Source organism: Pectinophora gossypiella, chromosome 7 (assembly GCF_024362695.1).
Source record: "Pectinophora gossypiella chromosome 7, ilPecGoss1.1, whole genome shotgun sequence".
Classification (NCBI taxonomy): Eukaryota; Metazoa; Arthropoda; class Insecta; order Lepidoptera; family Gelechiidae; genus Pectinophora; species Pectinophora gossypiella.
Window position 1 is genome coordinate 16,198,050 of NC_065410.1, and position 24,095 is coordinate 16,222,144.

General features: G+C 38.1%; 2 protein-coding genes and 1 non-coding gene across 4 annotated transcripts in view; 1 reads left to right on the forward strand and 2 right to left on the reverse strand.

Moving 5' to 3' along the window:
* Window positions 1–24,095, reverse strand: part of LOC126368358 (protein dachsous) — a 409,369-nt gene that overhangs the window by 218,006 nt on the left and 167,268 nt on the right. The window lies entirely within an intron of this gene.
* The window catches only part of LOC126368486 (gem-associated protein 8-like), a 200,685-nt gene continuing 180,963 nt past the window's right edge, over window positions 4,374–24,095 (reverse strand). The window contains exon 2 of the transcript XR_007566585.1: window positions 4,374–4,395. The gene's annotated coding sequence lies outside the window, so the exon portion shown is untranslated. The remainder of the gene's footprint in view (window positions 4,396–24,095) is intronic.
* On the forward strand, window positions 11,623–11,695 carry Trnav-uac (transfer RNA valine (anticodon UAC)). Its single transcript has one exon. It is a non-coding gene; the product is annotated as a tRNA-Val (tRNA).

Genomic DNA, 24,095 nt, shown 5'->3' on the forward strand with positions numbered 1-24,095 from the left:
GATAAAGTGTGAGATAGAGATTCTATTTGGGGCTAATAGAGTTGCCATTTTATTAATCTTCTTTTGTTTACGCGGGAATCAAAGCAAAACAATAAAGCATCTAGTTCCGAATTCAAAATCTGATATACAATAAACCTAATAACTGATGAACATGGAAATTAACATTCGTTTGTGTACGAAAATGCGATGCTTGCCGAAGGATAATAAGAAAATAAAAGTACAGGGGGTTAAAAAGGCCATATTAAAGCAATTCATCTAAAAAAGCAATGTTGCAATTTGACATTTGCGCGTATAACAGTAAGTGCGCAATGCAAACAAATGTCAAAAAGCAATATTGCTTTCTTAGATGAATTACAACGATGTGGCTTTTTAGACCCCCAGGGGGATTATTTGATATTTAATTTTGTTGACCTTGCGCATTTACTTTTATATTCGCAAATGTAAAATTATAATATAGCTTTTTAGATGAATTGAATTGCATTGATGTGGATTTTTTAACCCCTCTATTCACATATGTCACATTCCAAATATTAAAAATAAATAGCTTATAACTTCCTAGTACCCACATTTTATTAAAATAAATGAACTTATATTTATTGTATACAATACAAACATTAATGTAACTCATAACTTTTACAAGTATTATAATAATATATTTATTAACTAACTAGTTAGTTCCTTCATAACTAAAGCAAGCATTATGTTTCTCACGGTTATACCAACATAGAAAGTAATAGAAAATGAAATTGCAAAACTATATTAAACGAATAACTTTTAAAGCCAGCTTTACTACAATGAATACTTAAAAATTGTAACCCATTCAATATCGCACGACACTAAGGCAACCCACACACTGTCAGACTTTTCCCTTGCAGACAAGCGATTTTTTATACTGATAGTTTTGGTCCTTTTATAATAAAATCGTCTGTCATTATAATTTTTTTAATGATTAAGACAAATAGGTCTTTTTTATATTAAATTTATTATGTGAAGAAAAAAAATGTAAATTAAATTAAAAAGATAATTAATAAGATGGGGTCAGATATAATTTAGGCTAAAGTATTTCTGTTTTTATAGCACTCACCCGTTACGGTCCCGGTCGAAGTATCCCTGTTTGTCCAAGGCAGCGGTTTCAAGTCCCATCCAAACCAGGCCATTTCAATTTAATTTTCTCTTTTAATGTTGAGCTATCCTAAGAAGGCGTGTCTTTACCTTTACCCAACAGTATGATTAGACAGATTAGATAAATAGCTTTGCGTTTAACATCAATCCACTTGACGGTAAGTGAAGATATGGAAAACGTTTACCCAGTAAAAGCCTACTTAATTGAATCTTAAAAAATATAATGAGAGAGGCACAAAGATTCTGCAGGCTATTCCAGCCTAAATTTAAATCTTACCAAAAAATCGTCGCCGACTAATCTCGCTGTCTTCCACCAGCCTAAGGCTAACCGACGGCGTGTCCACGGTACAATAGGTAGCGGCCCAATAAGGCAGTAATTGGAATTTCCCGAGAATGTGCGCCATTACAGGCAAGACACACACTGCACGTTTAATGCGACAAGCGAGAGCCCTATTTAGGGGCTTAAACTAAGGGCCTAACGGTTAGAGAATGATTAAACAGATAATCGGAATGAAGTTGAATGGAAAGACGGAATTCCAGGCGGTTTAAGAGTTGCGAAATTGTCTCCCGTAAAGTTGTGGTGGAACTGGAGCATGGTGATATATAGCTTCTCTTAAGTTGAGGTAACAGCAAATAAACACTTGTTGCGGCGATACAATAAATACTACAATAAAGGACTACAATTAAAGGACTGCAATAGAGGACAACAACATGACCTATCATGTTGGTCTAACAGAAAGCTCGGTGAGGTGTGGGTACTTAGTTCATCGTGCGATGGATGTACTTCTGAATACCCCAACTGCCATATAGTATTGAGTAAAACTATCTTTAGAGAACAGGGCATAAAGAAATAAATTAGATAAGGATCACCTGCTTATGCGTCATCATTATTTTATAGTATTACTTCTGAGTTTGGTGCGAGTTCAGATGGTTCCGAACATTCCGATATCAAAAACATAAACAAGCGGCAAAGAAAGAGGGTAGACAGATATGTCTGCCCGTAGAAAATTATGGATCTACCTACTACACTCCAATCTCATCAGTCATCCCGTGATCATGGCACTTGCAACAGTGTCGAAATATCGGGAGTCTCATATCCCCATTTAAACGCGGTAAGAACCCGTTATTATGTGTTTTAATTATGAATATTTATAGTATTTGTAGAGGCTGGAGCCTAAACTAGGATACCCTGTGTTACAGGTCTCTAGGCCTTCACCTCCAGGATATATAGGTCGGCTATATTACAGACATACGTCTACAGAACAACCGATTCGGTTGATTGAGGGGAGGCCTGTGCCCAGCAGTGGGACATATATAGGCTATTTATGTTAAGTCTACAGAATCAAATGTAGATGTATTAAAGAGAATGAAGAAGAAAAGGGAAGTTTAAGCCACATTGAAAAAACGTAAGATTGCATATTTTGGGTACATACATAGACGCATCAGATACCGCATATTGAAAGAAATTTCGGAAGGGAAAATAGATGGGAAACTGGGAAGCGGTAGAAGGAGAATAAATTGGCTGGATAATATTAAGAAATGGACTGAAAATAGGGACGCAGCCGCGCTCTCCAGCCTGACTCAGAATAGGGAAGACTTTGCGACGGTGGTCACCGACGCCGGATAGGGCATGGCAGTTTTAGAAGAAGAAGAAGAAGACCGAATCAAATTTTTTTTTTAAATATAATAAATTACATCGCTTTAGTCAAAATCACGTAATTGCCTATAGAAAAATACATTCTGATGTGTGTGCGTGTGTTTTCTTCAACTTACTTTCGGACAATCAGGTAATCAGCCTGTAATGTCCTAATCAAAATAGGGATCACAAAGTGATTTGTCCCCACCGGGATTCGAACCCGGGACCTCCGGATCGTGAGCAGAACGCTCAACCACTGGACCACGGAGGCCGTTGTTAAATTCATGCAAAGAAACTAAAACTTATAACAATACGGGAGTTCAAACCACTATTACGATTTTACTACAAAACCCCTCATGCAATTACCATGTGTTGAAAGCAAAACGCTCCCAAACTATTTTCTCAACTCAACAAACAAATTAGTTTCAAGAAAATATTTTAAAATGGCAATACTACACCTTGACTCAACCAGTAGGGTTTATGTGCACGTAAATCTTATTCTCTCAACCCACAGCATTTACAACCTTAAGCTTTTATAAATGGGGATTGCGCTCTCTGTAAAGTTAAGTTGGTTCTTAGAGCCTTTGTTGACATTTTTCAGTTTATGTTTTTCTATTGTAAGAAATTGTGTTTATTATTTATTACGTGCCCGTGGAACAATTGCGTCCCCGGGAGCACAGCGCGGTAAGAAGGCAGTTTAAATCGATTTCTTTGATAGTCCTATACAAGGCTTGGAGGGACGCGAGAACAAAACACTTCTATTTACTTTTACTGCATTAAAATTCGATCCTTTTCTTTTATTATATCCAGGAAAATATTATACATAAAGTATTAAAAGGCGAGTAACAATGAGAATGGTGAAATTGCGATAGTTTAATGTCATAAAGCGGGCGTTCGTTACACGCATGGTTGGAACGAAAAAACTAAGAAATATGGTTTTATTATAGTGTACTTACTGAAGTTGAAATAAAATATCAAATAATAAACAGGAGTTGAACACGTGTTTAAGAATTTTACAGCCGAGAAAAATTGTATCCTATTTACATCCAAAATTGTGTTTTTTTTTTAAATAGGTTAGATTAATACTTTCTGTGCGCATCCTTTTTCTCCAAAATGAATATACAAAAAATGCATGTTTCCCTCTGTAAAACTTTATTATGTCTCCTACCATCAAGACCCAGTAAAAGTCGACGCAAATTTACAATCGGTAATAAAACTTTTTGGTGCAGATCTCTCTAGAGCAACAACCTTAAATACACGAAGTTCTTAAGAAAAATAAAATTAATTCTTGAATTAATGTTTGAACTTTGTATCACTCGTAAAGAACAAAATAAATTGTGTTTAAACTTCTAAGAAATTAAGTAAATCGTATCTGACTTTTTTATATATTTTTTAAATGTAATTATAATAAAATATTATTTTGTTGTAAAAAATCTGTTTGGATTTTTATTCGCATTTAATCGTTTATTATCTTGGACTACTGTTTGCAACGTAAAATCAATCATGATTAAGTATTTTCATAAAAATACTACCACATAAAGACAAACAGAAATGAAACAGGGGGGTTAAAAAGGCCACACCGAAGCAATTCATCATCATCATCATCAGCCGTATGACGCCCACTGCTGGGCATAGGCCTCCCCCAAGGATCTCCACGACGATCGGTCCTGCGCTGCCCGTATCCACCAACACGCACTGGACCAGCGCGGTGGGCTTATGGTCCAAATCCCCCCCCCCCCCCCCAACATGACCTCAATTCATCTAAAACAGTAATATTGCAATTTGACATTTGTGCATATATAAAAGTGAGTGCGCAATGCACACAAATATCAAATAGCAATATTGCTTTTTAGATGGATTGCTTCGATGTGGCGTTTTAACCCCTGAACACTTTGGATCCAGTTTGGCTTCAAATCGTCTACTAGTAAATTAAAACTCTAGCCAAGCCGATAGGGATGACGAGTGTAAAGTCTATGAAGTAACATAGATTAAATAATAATTACCTATGTTGCCAAAATTATAGTCATTATATTTTTTTTATATACTCCACCTATTGACCGTAGCAATTACCAAACATAATTATGATTCTCACACTCGCGCGCACGCACAAAAGTATGTATCATTAACATGAGAATAATTTCAATTCAAACTCGAGTGACCTTAGCTGTAACTAGAGGTTATAAAGTCGACTAATGGCATCATTTCCTCACCGCTAGTCGGTTTTTTCCAACCAATCACAGCGCGGTGCGCGCGCCGCCCGTAGCAATTTGTCAATGTGGTTGGTGGAAAAAAAGAACGGTTATTTCAAATTGCTGTAGACTTAGATGAATGTGGATTTAAGTTTTTCAAGAAGGAAATTGGTTTGGTTGGGACGGGTTGTTTATGGAAGCGATTTAAATGAGTATTATAATGTTTTTATTCCTTTACCGCAGGTCAAAGTGTTTAAGAATATACTTTATAAAATGCTTTATATGATTGAAGAAGAAAAAGATTTTACAGAGAGTTATAATTTATAAAGGCTCCTAAGTCGATATTTTACTTCAAATTGTGTGAGTGATTGTAGATAATATGCGTTTATATGTCCATTTATGTAATATTGTCTATCTGTGTAATATTATTATACGTTGAATATCTCTTGTCACGTAGGTCAGCTAGAAGAAATCTTTGTTTAGAGATAAGCTTATCTGTACTGTCTGTTTTCTTTGTATGTTCTTTGTGACCGTTTTACTGTGTACAAATAAATAATTATATAGGTTAAAAGCAAGAAATACATAGTTCCTGAACTTTGACCGGATATTATTAGACTTTCTATATATCCCATAAATACACAACTGCCTAGATACCGCGCTTCATACAAAAAATATAATAAATTTCTTTGCCACGTGTAAAGTTTCGCGCCACTGCAAATGTTAAAAATGAATGATATTTAAATGTCCTTTATTTGTTCGGAGGTTAAGGGAAAGTGGCCGAAGTCGTGAACACGCGTTGTCCCTCCGGGAAGAGAGGACACCTCATTAAAGTAATTAGCGAGAAAAAATCTAAAGCAAAAACATCGATCAGCTTCTGAGCTGAGCGACCGATCACATAGTGCGGGGATGAATCGGTCGCGAGCCAAAAAACCGAAAAGGTTTATACTCCTGCACATTTAGGCATTTACGTACAACTCACTAAAGTGTTGTAAGTACATACATAATAAATTAAATTTTACAACAAGCTTAAAACTAAATAAAACACAATTTTATAATTAGACATCCAATATAATGAAAATACCTACGCGTATGTGTGTTGCGATGTGTGTTGTTGGTAAATACCACGTTTTCTATTTTTCATAAGCGATTCCCCAAAAGTATAAAATCCAAATAGTTTCGCGAAAAGCCCAAAGTTTCCCATGTTCTCGAAATAATTTCAACATAACGACAGCATCTCGCCTGTATCCCCAAATGGGTAGGCAGAGGTGTACAGTATACACGTCCACTCCTCACCAGCTATATTTAAGCCCCTTGCAACAGGGAGCGAGCCTATTGCCATTAATCGGGCAAAAATTAAAACCACGCGGTTTAAACAAAGCGAAATTAAAATTAAATTCCCCAAAAACCACATTCGGTAAAAACCCGTGAAGTTTGGCAAGCCCTAGCTCCCGTGTTGCGCCCGCGCATATCAAGATGGTCCGGGACCGCACTAATGAAAAGCACCTTGTTCAGTTTATTAACTGTAATGTATGCAGATAGGCTAGCCGATTGCAAGCCAAATGTCAAAGGGTTCGAGCTGATGAATTTGTTGCGATTTACTTACTAATTGGTCCAAATAGACGGTTTGTTAATGTCACATCCTGTATTGAACTTTAGGAGGCTCTAGTCAAGTGGTAATGAGTAAGTGATGTTATTTAAATCTCTTTATCTTGCATGTCCGGAATGCTTTGTTAATGTCAATAGTTTCTCTAGTTTTGCTATCAAGATCATGTTGAGGTTTTGGGAAACGGTTAGTATTTACAAGTGTATGTGAAATGATAAGCAGATACAAATGCAAGTATTACCTCTCGTGACACGTCAACCGCTTGTATTTTATCGCGGGCTCCAACCACTATTGGTTCACTGCGTCTATACGCAGCAAATGGCAATCTACGATAGACAAATGTCGATCGGCTATTGGTCAAAGCGGCCGGCGCGGTTACCACGTGTAGACTTCGCAGTGAGTTCCTCCAAGAGTGCATTCAAGCTTAGTATCTACTCTAATTTCCAGTCTCACTAGCGGTGTATGGGACATGTCCTAAGACATAACATAGCATAGTATCACGCCTCTATCCCCGAAGGGGTATATAGAGGTGTCTAGTACATACACCGACTCCTCGCCAGCTATGTTTCCCATAAATAATAGGGGGCAAGCCTGTTGTCATTAACGTGGAAGAACATAGGAGCTCCGTAATAGGAATTATCTATGATTATTATGTAAGCTCACGACAATATCCTGTGGTAGTCAAAGGCACGCATACCCACACTTCACCGAGCTTTCTGTTAGACCTACGTGGTGGTGAGCCGAATCGCTGTCGTAGTCAAAAGACTTGATTGCTGATAATTCCAGTGTATTTATAGGGTTTAGAAACTAAAATCGGCATTTAGCTTAGCTTTCTCCAAATTGCCTGTTGTTAATTTCATACCTACAGTTGTGAAACTAAAGCGTAGATAGGCTGTGATTGAAAAAGGTCAAAATGTTCATTATACTTGGTTTTATGTTTAAAAAATAATCGTTCAAACTTATTTTATTATAAATACTAGTAATAATATTAATTGTATTTAAATAGTGATACGATAAAATATCAATTATAAAAGGGGAGTCAGCAGAAAAAAAAACTGAATTAAAAAAGGGAATTTCTGTAATTTATTCTTTTATGCAGTACTTACCACAGGTTACTAAATAGTTACAACGTAGGTACCTTACAATAATATACATTTAGAACATAATTAAAGCACATAATAACGGGTTCTTACCGCGTTTAAATGGGGATATGAGACTCCCGATATTTCGACACTGTTGCAAGTGCCATGATCACGGGATGACTGACAGTCATCCTATTTAAACGCGGTAAGAACCCGTTAATTGTGCTTTAATTATGATAATAACCGCGTAAACTTAAAACAATATACATTTAGAACGTTTGAATTCTGCTCATCACCTGATTGTCCTAAAATAAATAACACCTCCACCAAGCCGCAGTGTGGTAGATTATGCTCCATATTAGAATTTGAGGGGAGGCCTGTGCTCAGCAGTGGAACGTATATTATAGGCTATTTATGTATGTGTGTAAATTCTGCTTAGAGGTCTCGGTACATATATATTATTTTTTTGGTCGTGTTTTATATATTTTAAGATTTGCCTCGAGTTTATTTGGCCATACAAGAGTATAAACGAAAACTCTTTTTATCTCCTTATACACGAATTAAATAAACTTAATTGCACCAAAACAAGGAAACAGTTACAATAAGACAGTTAGTTTTATATAATTAATTATGATTTCTTAAGTTTCCCGCATGCCACAAGTACAGATTAAGGGCATTTTATGTATGTATGTAATCGCATAATAAACCGACAAACACACGCAGGTAATTGGATTGCAGGATAATGCTTATTCGCTACGAGTCCAGTTTTTACTCGCGTATTTGGTAGTATCATAATTTCTTGTCGACTGGGTTTTGTTTTATTTTTTTACTCTTTTTCGCCGGCCGGTCTTTCGATACGCTCGCCGTAAAGGCTTCTACACACATTTTAAACTTCGAATTTATTTTATCAACTTGATATTTCAAAAAGTTTGTAATAAGAAGGTGTTTTTACATTTTATTATACAGTTTTGTTTTATTAAAAAGCACGCAATTATTTTTAAAACCTTTTGCTGTCGAAATTTATTATAAACAGAATTATCGGAAACTCTTACACGAATGGTATTTCATCATTTTCAATCTCTATTTGACATAAACCAATTTAAGATGGAACTTCTACAGTCAGATAAAGCGCACGCGTGCAATCGCTAGAAGGGTGGGCAGAGCCACAAGGCTCATGTATTTGATGTTACTTTATGTAGATCTGCCTTGGATTTAATTCGAACGATTCATAAGATATAGATATAGTTCAAATTCAAATTCAAATTCAAAAATATCTTTATTCAGTAGGTAACATAGTTACACTTTGAATCGTCAATTTTACATAACGAACGTCTCATCCGCCTAAAACTACTGCAGCTTCTCACAACCTGTATAGCCGGGGAAAAGAAGCTGCAAGAAAAACCTCGGCACAGGGCCCTAGACGTTATCCAATAATATATATTGTACGGGCTATGTTGCCAAAATTAAATAGGCAAATAAAAAAAGAAAGAAAGAAAGAAACATTTATTACTTCCGGACACCATAGACACAGACATTTAACACAGGACAGAAATCACACGGAAAATGAAAAAGTCGGAAAATGTTATGTGTGTAGCCACCCTAAATAATCGATCGCCATTCGAAATAAAGTTGGCTTACTTTAACTTACGTTGTGCTTACTTACTGCAGTTGCCAACCGTACTTACATAATGTTATGTAATACTTTTATTTTTTTCCTGAAATTCCTTATATTGTTCCGTAATAGGGATGTGTTGGAGTATTTTATCAAAAGTTTTTTATTATATATATATATATATATATATATATATATATATATATATATATAGCACTAGGTTACATAATACCGTCCGAGTCACATTTCCTTTCGGAAATTAAGGGATGACATTACTACTACAAATAAATTGTACAATTTGTCTTTTCTGTGTTTTACAAGAGCTCAAATAGATAATGTTAAGGACAAAGCGAATACAGATAAGACTTTCCCGACTTTCAACAACAAGGTGAAAGTAACAATGTCGATAACCCACTTAAAATAAACCCTCAAGAACTAACGAACCTCTATAAATGTCGAAATAGGTAACTCTAGCTCGGCCTGATACGAAACGTTGCAGGGCGAAGAGTTACCGTTCTATCATCATCATCATCAGCCCATTAACGTCCTCACTGCTGGGGCACGGGCCTTCCCTATGGATGGATAGGAAGATCGGGACTTAAACCATCACGCGGGCCCAGTAATCCGCACTGGGCCCGCGTGACCGGACCGGATTGATTCTTACCGTTCTATACTTATTCTTTATTCTATGCTCATATGTAAGTGTAACGTACACAGAGTATAAATTATGTCCAACGTCAAAAATCAAAATGTCCCCAAATACATTTACGGACAATGACAAGTCGAGATCGTAAAAATATCAACGAAAATTCCACATGACTGCATTAGGTATTAAATTGATAACCTGTTCATACGTCAATTCAGGCTTTATTACAAAAAGGGTAAGAGGCATTATTCTTTAAAGGGCTCAAATACAGTTCTTTTATCTGTGGGCGGTGAGCTTTGTCCATTGACCTTTTATTTTTTTAATGAAACGATGCTTAAGTCTTATGAATGATTGGGTGTCCAATGATCTAATTATGATTATAATCCAGAAGAATTATAATAATATTATTTTTCGAAATTTTGTTTTTGAAGTTTATAAGAAACTTTTTTCTTACTTATAGGCAATTTTAGTTTTTATGATGTACTAGTATTTATTTAGCCCATCGTTCAAAATATTATATTAATATCATGTTGCTCAATAATTATAACTCATAACTTAATAATTGATTTAAACATTCCCAGACATCATTTATATTGACTCCCCTATTACCGACTTAAAAGAAAAATAAATTATTAATTTATTCCCTCAAATACTTTCCGAAAAAAACATCGCAATAAATAGGCTCGAGACAGTCGAAAGCTGCGTACGCGACATAAATACTGACTTTATAGACTCTAAAACGGCTTAACAACCATAGTCGAGCGCGCGAAAAATCGCCATCTTGTTTTTCAACTCTAAGGTAAAATTCTGGTTGAAAAGCAATTCCTGCTTAAAGCAATGCTACCAACATGGCAGGGAAAGACAATGCTATATCGTTTTTGGCGACAAGCGAAGGTGACAGCCGGGTTTTGGGATTTAATTTGCACAAACGGTCGCACATTCGACACCACAATGGGCGAGTGACACTGACGGATGCGGCGCGCAGTTTTCGGCGGCATCTTTCGCCGCCATGTTAGATTGTTATGTTGGTACGATAATGGCTGCCGTTCTATTTTCGAATTTAAATTGGAGAGGTTGTTGGGAATATTTTTGCGAGTAGATAATAAAATGAAGTGAAAGAACAGTTGGTTATTTAAATGCCGAAGACCGAAACATATACCTACTATACCTAGTGATAAGTGAAGATGTCGTCTAGGGTGGATCACGCTTACCTAGTCTTGAAGACTCCCAGATTATAACGAGTTGGAAAAGCAGATGACGGCAGACAATTCCAATCCTCAGTCAGTGTTTTTGATAAACACATTGGAATTTATATACACACACTATGGCAAAAAATGTGCCCCACTTAATATGGGACATGCACGCATGAGTTTAAAATTTATTGATTCATATGTGGTTCACAGACAGTGAACGTGTTAAATACGTTTTGCGAATAAATATTTTTTCTTTCTAGCTTTCTTTGCTAAAGCAAATTCCAGAGACCCCAATACCTTTACATTACACACCCAACTCCCTACAAGACACAAGAAACCTTTCAATTAACCTGAACAAACGGTTTTACGATAAATCACAAGGCACGGTAGCCGGGCTGGGAGTCAAACCCGCGTCCGATAGCCCGAGGTCGCGATACCATCGCATCGGGACATTCCCCTGTTAATTGTGAGCTTTAATTGATGTACTCACTGCTAACATATACATACATGCATATATAAACTTCAATACAAATATAACGGCCTCTGTGGTCCAGTGGTTAGAGCGTTGGGCTTACGATCCGGAGGTCCCGGGTTCAAATCCCGGTGGGGACACATCACGAAAATCACTTTATGAACCCTAGTTTGGTTATAGGATATTACAGGCTGATCACCTGATTGTCCGAAAGAAAGGTGATCCGTGCTTCAGAAGGCACGTTAAGCCGTTGGTCCCGGTTACTACATGCTGATGTAAGTAAGTAGTCGTTACATGAGCCATTTCAGGGGCCTTTGGCGGCTCAATAATAGCCCTGACACCAGGGTTGATGAGATTGGTAATTCACCTCAGAACCCACACGATAGAAGAAGATCATATCATCTTAGGGTTGCAGCAATTGGGTAGTTTCCTGGGTCAGAAATACTAAATAAACACAGATTTAAAGGTGACGAATACGTTTTCTTTCTTCTATTTAACTTCTCTCTCTCTCTCTCTCTCTCTCTCTCTTTATTTAAGAGTTGCGCTTTTGTTGGTGGATCAATCGCCTTCATTACTCCATAGATAGATACATACATACATATTTAACTTGTTAATAGTTAAATTAATAGCGTCATATCATACTCCTAATTATCAATAAGAAACTACATTATGTTGCATTCATAAATTCCTGTGATTTCTGATGACGCGATAAGGAAAAGGTGCAAGTTTTTGCATATCCATTAGTGCGTTCATGGAACTAAAGTAATATAAAACAGACCACTAGATAATTCACAAACAGACCGAAGTTGTAGTGTAACCGCAACTAAAGCGATGACGGGACTTTATTATTTAATGATTGCATTCCATTGATTTACCACTACCGAAGATACAGAGCTTGATAAAAAAATGCGGAGAAAACTTAGCGCTTCTTTTTCGATCGTGTGAGTTGTGAAGTGGAGTACCAACCTCATCACCCCTGGTGTCAGGGTTACTATTGAGCCGCCAAAGGCCCCTGACATGGCTCATGGTAACGACTACTTATTTACATCAGTAAGTAATAACCGGGACCAACGGCTTAACATGCCTTCCGAAGCACGGGTCATCTTACTTTCGGACAATCTGTTGATTAGCCAGTAATGTCCTGACCAAACTAGGGACCACAAAGTAATTTTTGTGATATGTCCCCACTGGGAATCGAACCCAGGACCTCCGGATCGTGAGCCCAACGCTCAACCACTGGACCACGGAGGACCTTAATTTGGCTATACATTCGTACACAGCGGTATATACATTCAATAAAATCGTGTCAAATTAAGAAAGTACGCATCGTCGTATTACGTATATTAGCGCGTGGTGCTTCGTACGCGGTCGGGTTATACTGCGACTCGGATTGACCGGGAGTACTTGTTTTAGTGTATTTTAAACTAAAATAACAATTTTGGTTAGCTTTACTGCGAAAATTAAAATATTTATAGTATGATAACATGCACAATGTCATTACTTATTAGAAATATGATGTTCCATCCTTCTTTTTTCGCTTTGAGCTTCTATTTTTGCGAGTTTTTACCACACACTTCCCCGTGTTGCCAGTTCGGCGCCTAATCGCGCACTGAGGTAAAGTACTGTCAACGTCGCTATATTAACAGTAACTTTGTGTTCCACTTTTTGAGCGCTCATGTTCAATCTACGGTAGTAGTAAATCTATGATTGCAACATTCAAGTTTAAATCATTGACTGATTTAATGAATTCACTAACACAGTTGGCTCGAGCATTATAGACGGCAATACGGCTCACCATCAATCACGTTCGTCTAACAGAAATCTTGCGCTGGATGTACCTCTGGATATAGTCCATATGAGATGGTCAGAGGTACATCCATCAATATATCATAACATACGTCACGATGTTATGATATATTGAAAAATATTAACCGAACTAGGTCTATTTATTCATCATTTTACACAAAATATAACTATAATGTGATATTTTTTTCAGCCCAACCCAATAACAGATTACAAGTGAATTTATAGGAGTGAGTTTTGTCAGCAATATTCATTTAAAAGTTGCTTGATAAATTAGAGTTCTTACCATCAAATGTCACAACTCATAAACCTTATATTTTGTTTCATTTTAAAAATTATCTTTCTGAGTCAACTCACTTGCGTCACCAAGAAAGCATCCGACCAAATTGTTTTAGTATTCCTCGAAAATAGTAATTAAGATCATGCGAGGCAATCTTTATTATGCTGTATTATACCTAGAGTTGGGGTCGATGACCTTTGCTTCGTGGGTGCTCGGTGCCTGCGTTTTGGGGTCCCGTCGAACGTGGAAAAATGTATAAGGGATACTTTTCATAGTGTTCGAATTAGAACCCCGGCTCCGACTTTGAACCACTGAATACGATTTTATGAGTTTGAATTCAAATTTTTGGATAGTAGATAATTTATATCTCATGGTTTCCATGATTTGTGCCAGAGCCTTGCGCGGGTAACATGGAAGTTAGGGCTTGCCAAACTTCATGGGGCTTTACCGATAGTGTGTTTGGGGAATTTTAATTTTAATTTCGCTTTTTTATATCACGTGGTTTTCATTGGTAGCGGATTAATGGCAATAAGCTCGCCCCCTGTTACATGGAACTTAAATATAGCTGGCGAAGAGTGGTTATATTGCTGTATACATCTGCCAACCCTTCTATGCAGGCATAGGCATAGGATACTATGTTATGTTAAAAAGAAGTTTTTGTAAATAAACAAGTAGGTACTGAGTAAAACTTGTTGTCTTTTTCTTATCGTGTAAGTTGTGAGGTGGAATACCAACTTCATAAACCCTGTTGTCAGGGTTATTATTGAGCCGTCAAAGGCACCTGACATAGCTCATGTAACGACTACATACTTACATCAGTAAGTAGTAACCGAGACCAACGGCTTAACGTGCCTTCCACAGCATGGATCATCTTACTTTCGGACAATCAGGTGATCAGTCTGTTATGTCCTAACCAAACTAGGGATCAGAAAGATGATTTTTGTGATATGTCCCCACCGGGATTCGAACCCGGAGCCTCTGGATCGTGAGCCCATCGCTCAACCACTGGACCACGGAGGCCGTAATTTGCTGTCAGCACGAACGTTTCGTTAATTTAGAGAAATTCCTAATTAGGTGTTTTATTTAATAAGCATATACAAAAAGCTTTGAACTTATTTTATTGTAGGATATTTATGAATGAAGCACAAAAAAAAAATAATATTATATTCAGCCTCATTAATATAATTATTTATTTATTATTATTCAAATATAAAACAACTACGGAACCCTTATATTCCTACCTGACACGCTTGACCAAGTAAAAACACTCTGTATTATGACGATTCGATAAATTCCCCGTCGGCAGCAGATAAGTGTTTTAAAAATTCTAATTACGTTCAGTTTTATAGATATTTGCATATAAAACTGGATTTGTCAAGTTTGGCTGCATGAGGTTTGTTCCGTTGCCTTTGATGGCCGTTGTAAATAAAAATATTTATTGATTTTAAATAAGGAAGCCTCGTTTTTAATACGTTCGTTAAGCTTTCCTAATACGCATTTAAAAGTTATTTATTTTGGAATAGTGTGACAGGATTCCTTCAGCTGGTGAAATATAGCTAACCTTGTTAGGTTAGCTACAGACTACATTGTTAAGTAATTTACATTTCATTACAGAACAGAGAAGGTCGACTTTGGTTTTGTTAATTTAAAAAAATCGGGTGCCATCCACATAACGCGCTTAATTCTTTCATACAAAATTCTTAAAAAAAAAAATCATTCTTACCGTGTAAGAATAAGTCTGCGTGTGAATAATGAGTGTGTGTATGTGTGTGTGTGTGTGTGTGTGTGGGCCGTGGGTCTATGTATTGGAGACTAGAGCCCTATCACTTACAAGGGTTATCTACTCTGGTGTTGTAATACCTAAAACTATCAGTGGACTGTAAAAACTGGTAATTATTAATTTGAGAAAATAAGAGAAAAAGGGCGTTGTCAGCTGTTCCGCCAAAATCGTCGCAGTGTCCTCGTAGCGGCGCGCAGACCCGTTGCTGTAATGTTGGAAAGGCGCGCAGGCGCGTTGCGCCTCTTATGCCGCTTGTAAGTCCGGGTGGGTTTATATGTCACAACCAGTCTATGTTTATATATTTTTATGTGTGTAATTAGTTATGTTTATTAATCGATTATATAACAATTTTAAATATCTTATTTATTTTTTAATAACAAGTGCGAGCAAGACCCTGTTCACGCACTTTCTTACTTACTCCTTAGCGGCTTACGGCCATGGGAGACTAAATTAAGACCCAAACGGGTTTAAGTCGGCGTACGATACGACTTGGTACGGGGCGGGGAGTTACCGTCCTATACATAGTATTCTTTACTCTGCTCTAACCCAACAGTTCTCGTCTCTACTAGTATTAAGTTACCTCGACAACTCTGCAGGTGTCGCCAGTGACGTCTGCTTTGTCCCAAAGGGCGTGAAAGCGAGAGGAAACGGGGGCAGTACTATTCATGAAAGCCTTTTTTAATCTGTTTGGACCCTTTGTGGTTTTGGAACCTTTTTTGGAACGACATTTAGAGGGGTGAAATGTGTGAATGTTTTTTGAACGACGCGTATTTCCAGTGGTTGTTTTGTTTGAGAAATGTTTTATGTATTTATATTGACAATTGATGACAGACAGTCAGCAGCCTCCGTGGTCTGGTGGTTAGAGCGTTGGGCTCACGATCTGGAGATATCGGGTTCAAATCCCGGTGGGGACATGTCACAAAAATCACTTTGTGATCCCTAGTTTGGTTAGGACATTACAGGCTGACCACCTGATTGTCCGAAATGATCCGTGCTTCGGAAGACACGTTAAGCTGTTGGTCACGGTTACTACTTAGTAATGTAAGTAGTCGTTACATGAGACATGTCCGGGGCCTTTGTCAATTCATTAGTAACCCTGACACCAGGGTTGATGGGGTTGGTAATCCACCTCACAACCCACACGATAGACGAAGAGTTGGCACTAAAAAAAATAATTATTAATTTCGGTGTACGGTCACGAGCATTAATATGTATACACTTTGGTACCATGTCACATTAACTTTTTTGACAAATTGAACTGTAAGTCTCACTAAATGTCAAATATGTTAGTGCGACAGAGTCCTAAAGTAGGTACATTATCTATATTGCTCATGACTGTACGTAGTTATTTTTGTGAAAAATTATGTTAGGTAACCTGATAATGATAATTTCAAATGTTATCTACATCAATCATTGTAGAAAAATAGTCATTTTTTGTTGCTTTTTTGGGTTTTGGAACTTACTTTTACTCTCAGTTGAGTAGAGTGGTAAAAAGTAAGAAGGTTTCTTTTTATTTTGAAAGATTTGCGCTACAATTCGAAGGCCGCTGACTGGACCGGGCAACTTTTTTTTTTTTTTTCATTTTAAAATATTTTTTTATTGCCTATAGGTGTTAATATGAGTGTTGTAATCAATCACCACGTTATCAAGGGCAATGTTATCTGATCCCGTCGGGTGATAGCGCGGTGTTAAATTCAACCCATTGTGACAGTTTAACTTTGGGTTTTATAAAGAGCGATAGCAAAAAAATTATTTATTTATTTATTATTTATTTATATATATTTATTTATTTATTTATTTTTATTTATTTACTATTTTTATATATTTTTATTTTAACGTGCTGTGTGTCAATATGCCAATAACATCAGATTAGAAAAGTGATAAACATAATAAGATAACATAATTAAAAAAAAAATATATCTTTGAAAAGAGTTTAAAAATGGCAACACACAAAAAAATGCACCTTATTGAAAAAATAAAACAAAACATTTTTCATTGACATCATAAATGTATCTAAAGAGGTTTTGTATTGCAGAAGTCAAATATAATTAATGTCTTAATAAAATGTTTGCCTACTTTTCATAAAACTTAAGTGCCGGAAACATAAATCTGAATTATGTCGAGACCTAAATAAATACTTCTCTAAATTGACTCGATTAAAACGAGGTAGTCTTGGGAACAATGCACTAAACTGTATTAAGTACTCATAAAATAACTGATTTGCAGAGACCATTTGATATACGAAACAATTCTAAAGGGATATTTTTATTCCTTTAAGTTTTTTTTTTTCAAAAAATAATTGTAGTATTTTTTTATACTTTTTTCTCCAACGCTACAAGCGTGTAACCCTGGTCCCGCGCAAGTATTTCAACACGTCCCGGACGAGTTCTGTGCCGTCTAGTCGCATTCCAGCTGCTAATAGCCACGGGAGTATCCACGTTATGACGTCATCGGTTGCTGTGGAGTGGAAACCTATAGATTGTGACGTCACTTGGGAAAACGCTCCAATAATAGAGCTTATTTTAGAGACGATATTTATGTACAAAACTCAATATATAGTAACGTATTATACATACCGTAATTTAGTAGTTGGCACTAGGCTTATTGGGCCTTTGGCGGCTCAATTGTACCCGTGACACCAGAGTTGATGAAGTCGGTCATTGTACTTACGACTTAAACGAAAGAAAAAGACTCACTTCGATCCTATTTACCTTATGATCGCGTGAAAATACGCATTGACTCTCAAGCCGCCATTTATATGTTTGTGTTGTGTTGTTGTGTTCATATATTTAGTAATGATATTCGTCTTACCGTAATGTGAAGTACCTGCTGTGTACTAAACTCTGTTCGGTATTGCAATGTAGACATTACCTGTAAAAAAAGAAAATAAAAATTAGTTTAGAGTGCTAAGACAAAATTGTAATCTGTCACTAAACAGTTCATAAGTCGACGCCTGTTGTAAATTTATATTATTCGTAGAAAACTGTAATTGGCTTTTCTGGATCCTATTTTACTGTGTTGAAATTTTTCGGAAAACCTACAGCTACGGTTATCCGATAAATTTAACAAATTTGTACCTAAATTGGTTTCCAGAAAAGTATCTAAACAAAATAAAATACATTGCCTTTTGATGACTTGTGCTAATGTACCGAGAAGGAACTGGGAATCTTTTTAGAAAGAGGTTGGAAAGGCCCTAACGCGCATTTTTTCTACTGTCGCCGATTCAACCTAACTCCCTTTTACTACTACTCCTGCAAACATAACTACGACAGCTCTACTGCTTCTCAAACGGCCTCCATGGTCCAGTAGTTTGAGCGTCGGGCTCACGATCTGGAAGTCACAGGTTCAAATCCCGGTGGGGACAAATCTCAAAAATCACTTTGCGATCCCTATTTTGATTAGGACATTACAGGCTGATCACCTGATTGTCCGAATGTAAGATGATCCGTTCTTCGAAAGGCACGTTAAGCCGTTGGTCCCGGTTACTACTTACTTATGTAAGTTAGTAGTCGTTACTCGTACATGAGCCATGTCAGGGGCCTTTGGCGGCTCAATAGTAACCCTGACACTAGAGTTGATGAGGTAGGTACTCCACCTCACAACCCACATGATAGAAGAGAGAATCTCATATTTTTATATCACTCTCACGGTTGATTGTCATAATCGTATGCAAGTTGGCAAAGGCGCCAGGCTTGTATACGCATTTTCCATTTAGATTAAAAACAAATTAAGAATTAAGAATTTATATGTTTTAGATCATTAGGTTCAAGCGAGTTTTGGCCAGTTAAAGCACTTTATTTAAGGCATCATAAAATTGATTGACATACCAAAATCAGTAGCATAATAAAAAGTTCATTTGTACTTGGTTTCATTAAATACGGGTTGAGATTACGAGCGATAATATTTTATGATTACGACGTACTGGGAATCCACATTAGAGTATTAAAATTGTCAGAGGCCCTGTATTCACTTCTGTGAAGAGAGGAAAACACATTGGTCATATATACAGGGTGTTAGTGACATCGCAACGAAAACTTTGAGGGTGATGCAAAAGTATGGATGAATTTTGATTTCATGAATTTTCCGATAGGGAAACCCACTTGATATCAACTCAGAATCATGGTCTGAATCATTCCTCTCAGTATTCGTTACGATGTCACTAACACCCTGTATAATCAAATTTGGATAACGTCAAATTATTTAGGCCATCATATTAGAAGTGCTATAAGTATTTAGTTTCTTTGTAGTATGGTTAGGTTAGGTTTGGTTCCCCCCACGAGATGGTGCCCAATCCCGGAATTCCATGACCATAGTAAGTGGAAATCAACGGAATTCCACTTACTACAGTCCTGACACATACATAATTATGCTCCTGGAACATACCGGGGCATGTTCCCAAGGCTTTCCTTTTTCAAATTGTTCTTTCTTGTGCTTTGGTCTAGTTTTAATAGTTAGGAGTCAGTATAAAACATATTTGTTAGGAAAAAAAACCTACTTATTTTACAAGATAATATTTTATAAGCTACAGTTAATATCAATTGGAATTTCAAATGTATAGAATTGAAAATAATTTAAAAAAAAAACAAAATAATATGAATTTAATAATAATATGAACGCCTCATTGGACGTGACGAAGTTACGTATGATTCTGATTATGCGAAAAATTGTATTATTATGAATTTTGCGACGGGAAATTCCACTTAATATTATTATTATAACAACAGCCTCCGTGGTCTAACAGCCTCCGTGGTCTAGTGGTTAGAGCGTTAGGCTCAAGATTTGGAGGTCCGGGTTTGATTCCCGATGGGGACATTGTCGAAATGACTGTGAGACTGTCCTTTGTTTGGTAAGGACTTTTCAGGCTTGAATCACCTGATTGTCCGAAAAAGTAAGATGATTCCGTGCTTCGGAAGGCACTTTAAGCCGTTGGTCCCGGCTATTAGCCGTAAAAACACCTCCACCAACCCGCAGTGGAGCAGCGTGGTGGAGTATGCTCCATACCCCCTTCGGTTGATTGAGGGGAGGCCTGTGCCCAGCAGTGGGACGTATATAGGCAGTTTATGCGTTCCCGTATCCCCGCCACACGGCGGCAAGGAGGAACACCGTTGGGTTTTAGTGGGTATACCGGGTGGCGACACCCGGGGAGTCCCACATAACCACGTCGTCCCCCCGGGCGGCGTGGTATGCGTAACGCATTTCCCAAGGTCAAAAAAAAAGGTAATAAAGCTTTTTTTTACATAAGCTTTGCGACGTTTTATAGTCCGGAATGTTCCCACAGTTGGGTTATTGTCGGGAACGGCACATCACATCAGTGGTTCCGACACGTTCAATCTCTCCAATCAAACGACTAACTACATTCACTAACATTTCCGGAACAAAACTTCATTTAAGCTATGGGACAATAAAAAGAAGCGAATTGACGCTGGCTTGTCCAATTTGCACCCTACACCATTGCAGGGATCTAAAACCGATTGCAGTAAAAAAACAAATGAGATATAACATTTTTTTGTGAATCTTCTTCTTCTATCGTGTGGGTTGTGAGGTGGAGTACCAACCTCATCAACCCTAGTGTCAGGGTTGCTATTGAGCCACCAAAGGCCCCTGACATAACTCATGTAACGACTACATACTTACATCAGTAAGTAGTAACCGGAACCAACGGCTTAACGTGCCTTCCGATGCACGGATCATCTTACTTTCGGACAATCAGGTGATCAGCCTGTAATGTTCTAATCAAACTAGGGACCACAAAGTAATTGTTGTGATATGTCTCCACCGGGAATCGAACCCAGGACCTTTTTCATGTTTCATGACGTTACACGGGATTAAAATATATTGCACTGCTATAGAAAAGTATGTCAGCAAAAAGCTAATAAAATTATTGTTCTACCTCTACTCACCCCTGTAAAGGATCATAAGCGTGAATGTAACGCTAACGCAACTAGCAAGTCCCGTACGTGTTTATCTCGCTGCATTTTTCGCGAAACTCATCCTACATTGCGTGCCTATAATGCCAAGCATTCCATACGAGCTCTATTAATGTTGTCTAGGATGATATAATACAAAACATTCCATAACAGTCTACACTATAAGTAAAGGATCTTCCTCACGGCACGATCGGATATCGCATGGACGTGCGATTTAAGGGTAAATTTGCTACTGTAACAAAATACCTTCCAGATAGTTTTTAGTTTTTGCAGAGTGGTAGGGCCCGTAAGGGACCGCCTGGCTTACGACCACACTCTCACTAAAGTCCGGCGCCAAGTAGCTTGCTGCGTTTCGTCGCGTGTGTGAGAGTGCCAGTCCCTTTCTGGGTAAGCTCGTTCCACCGTCGATCTTTTCTTCTCCTCGTGGAAGAATGAAGACAAGAGCAAACCCATCTTAATTAAAAAAAAAGTTTTTATACAATAAAGTTTGTTTTTTATCAAACCAACCTGGCATTTGATCACTTTTTTATCGACGTGGTCACGTTCTGATAATAGACTACGCGACTAGGTCAAAGATTGAACAGTAATTCTTTGCATATGTAAAAAAACATATATGACAGTTCCAATAAATTAAATAAGCACAATGTTAATCTAGAAATAAAAGCCAAACTTTTATGATTAAAAATAAATGTTTTTGCATGTAAATGCAAATAAAAAAAAAATTAAAAATAAAATTAAAATTGCAAATTTGTGTGCATTAAGAAAGAAAGATGGCGGAATCCGGCCGATAGCGGTGGGGTGTACTTTGCGCCGTATCGTGTCCAAGTTGTGTTGCAAACATATATTACCCCAGTTAACGGCACGTTTTCAGCCAATTCAGTTGGGGTATGGCTCCAGGGGCGGTTGTGAAGCGGCTGTGCATGCCGCACGTGCTTTTTTGGAGGGCCATGGTGGGGACGTTTTCTTGAAGGTGGATATTCGTAACGCATTCAATTCGGTAGATCGCGGCGTAATGTTGGAGCAAGTAAGAGGCGTATTGCCTGAAATTTATTCATATCTGTGGCAATGTTATGGATTTCCAACTAAGTTAGTGTATGGGGACAGCTACATAAATTCTTCCGTGGGTTGTCAGCAGGGCGATCCTTTGGGGCCAGCTATTTTCAGCTTAGCGATTCATCCTATAATTACAAGGCTGTCATCTAAATTCAATGTTTGGTATCTTGATGATGGTACTCTTGGGGGTGATTCGGCTGCGGTAATGTCTGATTTTTCTTTATTGTGCTCTGCTTTTGCTGGTATTGGCCTAGATTTCAATTACTCCAAGTGTGAGTTATTTGTTGATGCTTCCATATCACCGGAAACACGCCAGGGAATTATTCAGGATTTTACCGTTGTGGCGCCTGGTATTAAAGTTTTGGATGAGACATCACTAACACTTTTGGGGGCGCCATTGCTAGAGACCGCTTTTCCTTCTTTTGTTCAGGGCCAGGTACAGAAATTTCGCGAGACGTCTGACCGCCTTACGCGAATCAACTCTCACATGGCTTTGTTCTTGATTCGTTATTGTTTATTTGTCCCAAAGTTCATGTATGTTTTGCGATGTTGCAATTTTTGGATGTTTCCAGATTTGTTATGTTCTTTGGATAATTTAATAAAGTCAGTTCTGTCTGATGTTTTGAATTGTCCTATGTCGGAACGAGCTTGGAATCAGGCTTCTCTTCCTGTCCGTTTTGGAGGCCTGGGTGTAAGAGGGACATCATCAGTGGCGCTGCCAGCCTTTTTGTCCTCGGGTCATGCTTGTGGGGATCTTTTTGGGAAAATTATAAACCCATCTTTGGGTTCCATCGACATTCCTTACTTGCCAGAGGCGCGACACAGGTGGCTGGATCTATGTCCTGGTGAGCTTCCTGTGTCTCCTGAGTCGCAGTGGCGGTGGGATGAACCCTTATGTTTAAAAGTAAAGGAAAACTTAATTGGGTCCAGTGCTGATCCATTGGAGCGGGCTCGGGTTTTGGCTGTGACGGAGAGGGAGTCTGGATATTGGTTACAGGCGCATCCATCTTCTGTTCTGGGAACTCTTGTGGATAATACCAGTTTATCTTTGATGGTGGCCTTACGTCTGGGAGTAAGGACGAATTTGCCTCATATCTGTCGTTGCGGGCAGTTTGTGACGGAGTTGGGGTACCATGGTCTCTCGTGTCAGAGGTCTGCTGGACGAGTACCACGTCATGCATCTTTGAATGACGTTCTTAGGAGGGCTCTGGCGACCGCTGGCATTCCTTCGGTCCTCGAACCCAACGGTATTTTCCGATCGGACGGTAAGAGACCTGATGGAATGTCATTGGTCCCTTGGGGTCAGGGACGATGTCTAGTTTGGGATGTAACGTGTGTTGATACGATGGCTCCCTCTCACATAGTGGCGACGTCTTCCCAGCCGGGTTCGGCGGCTGCGGCTGCGGAATTAGGAAAGCGGCGTAAGTATCAGGGTCTGGGTGCAGGTTATTTTTTCTTGCCTTTTGCTGTAGAAACGTTGGGCCCATGGGGTCCAGAAGCACGACAGTTTTTAAAGACTATTTCGGCTCGCCTCATCGAGGCAACTTCCGACCCTAGAGCAGGCAGTTATTTTGCCCAAAGGGTCAGTTTGGCGGTGCAGAGGGGCAACGTGGCCAGTGTTCTGGGGACTTTGCCTCGATGTGGTGAGCTGGAGGACATTTTTTATTTATAGCTTTTTATCCCTTTTTTATGTTTTG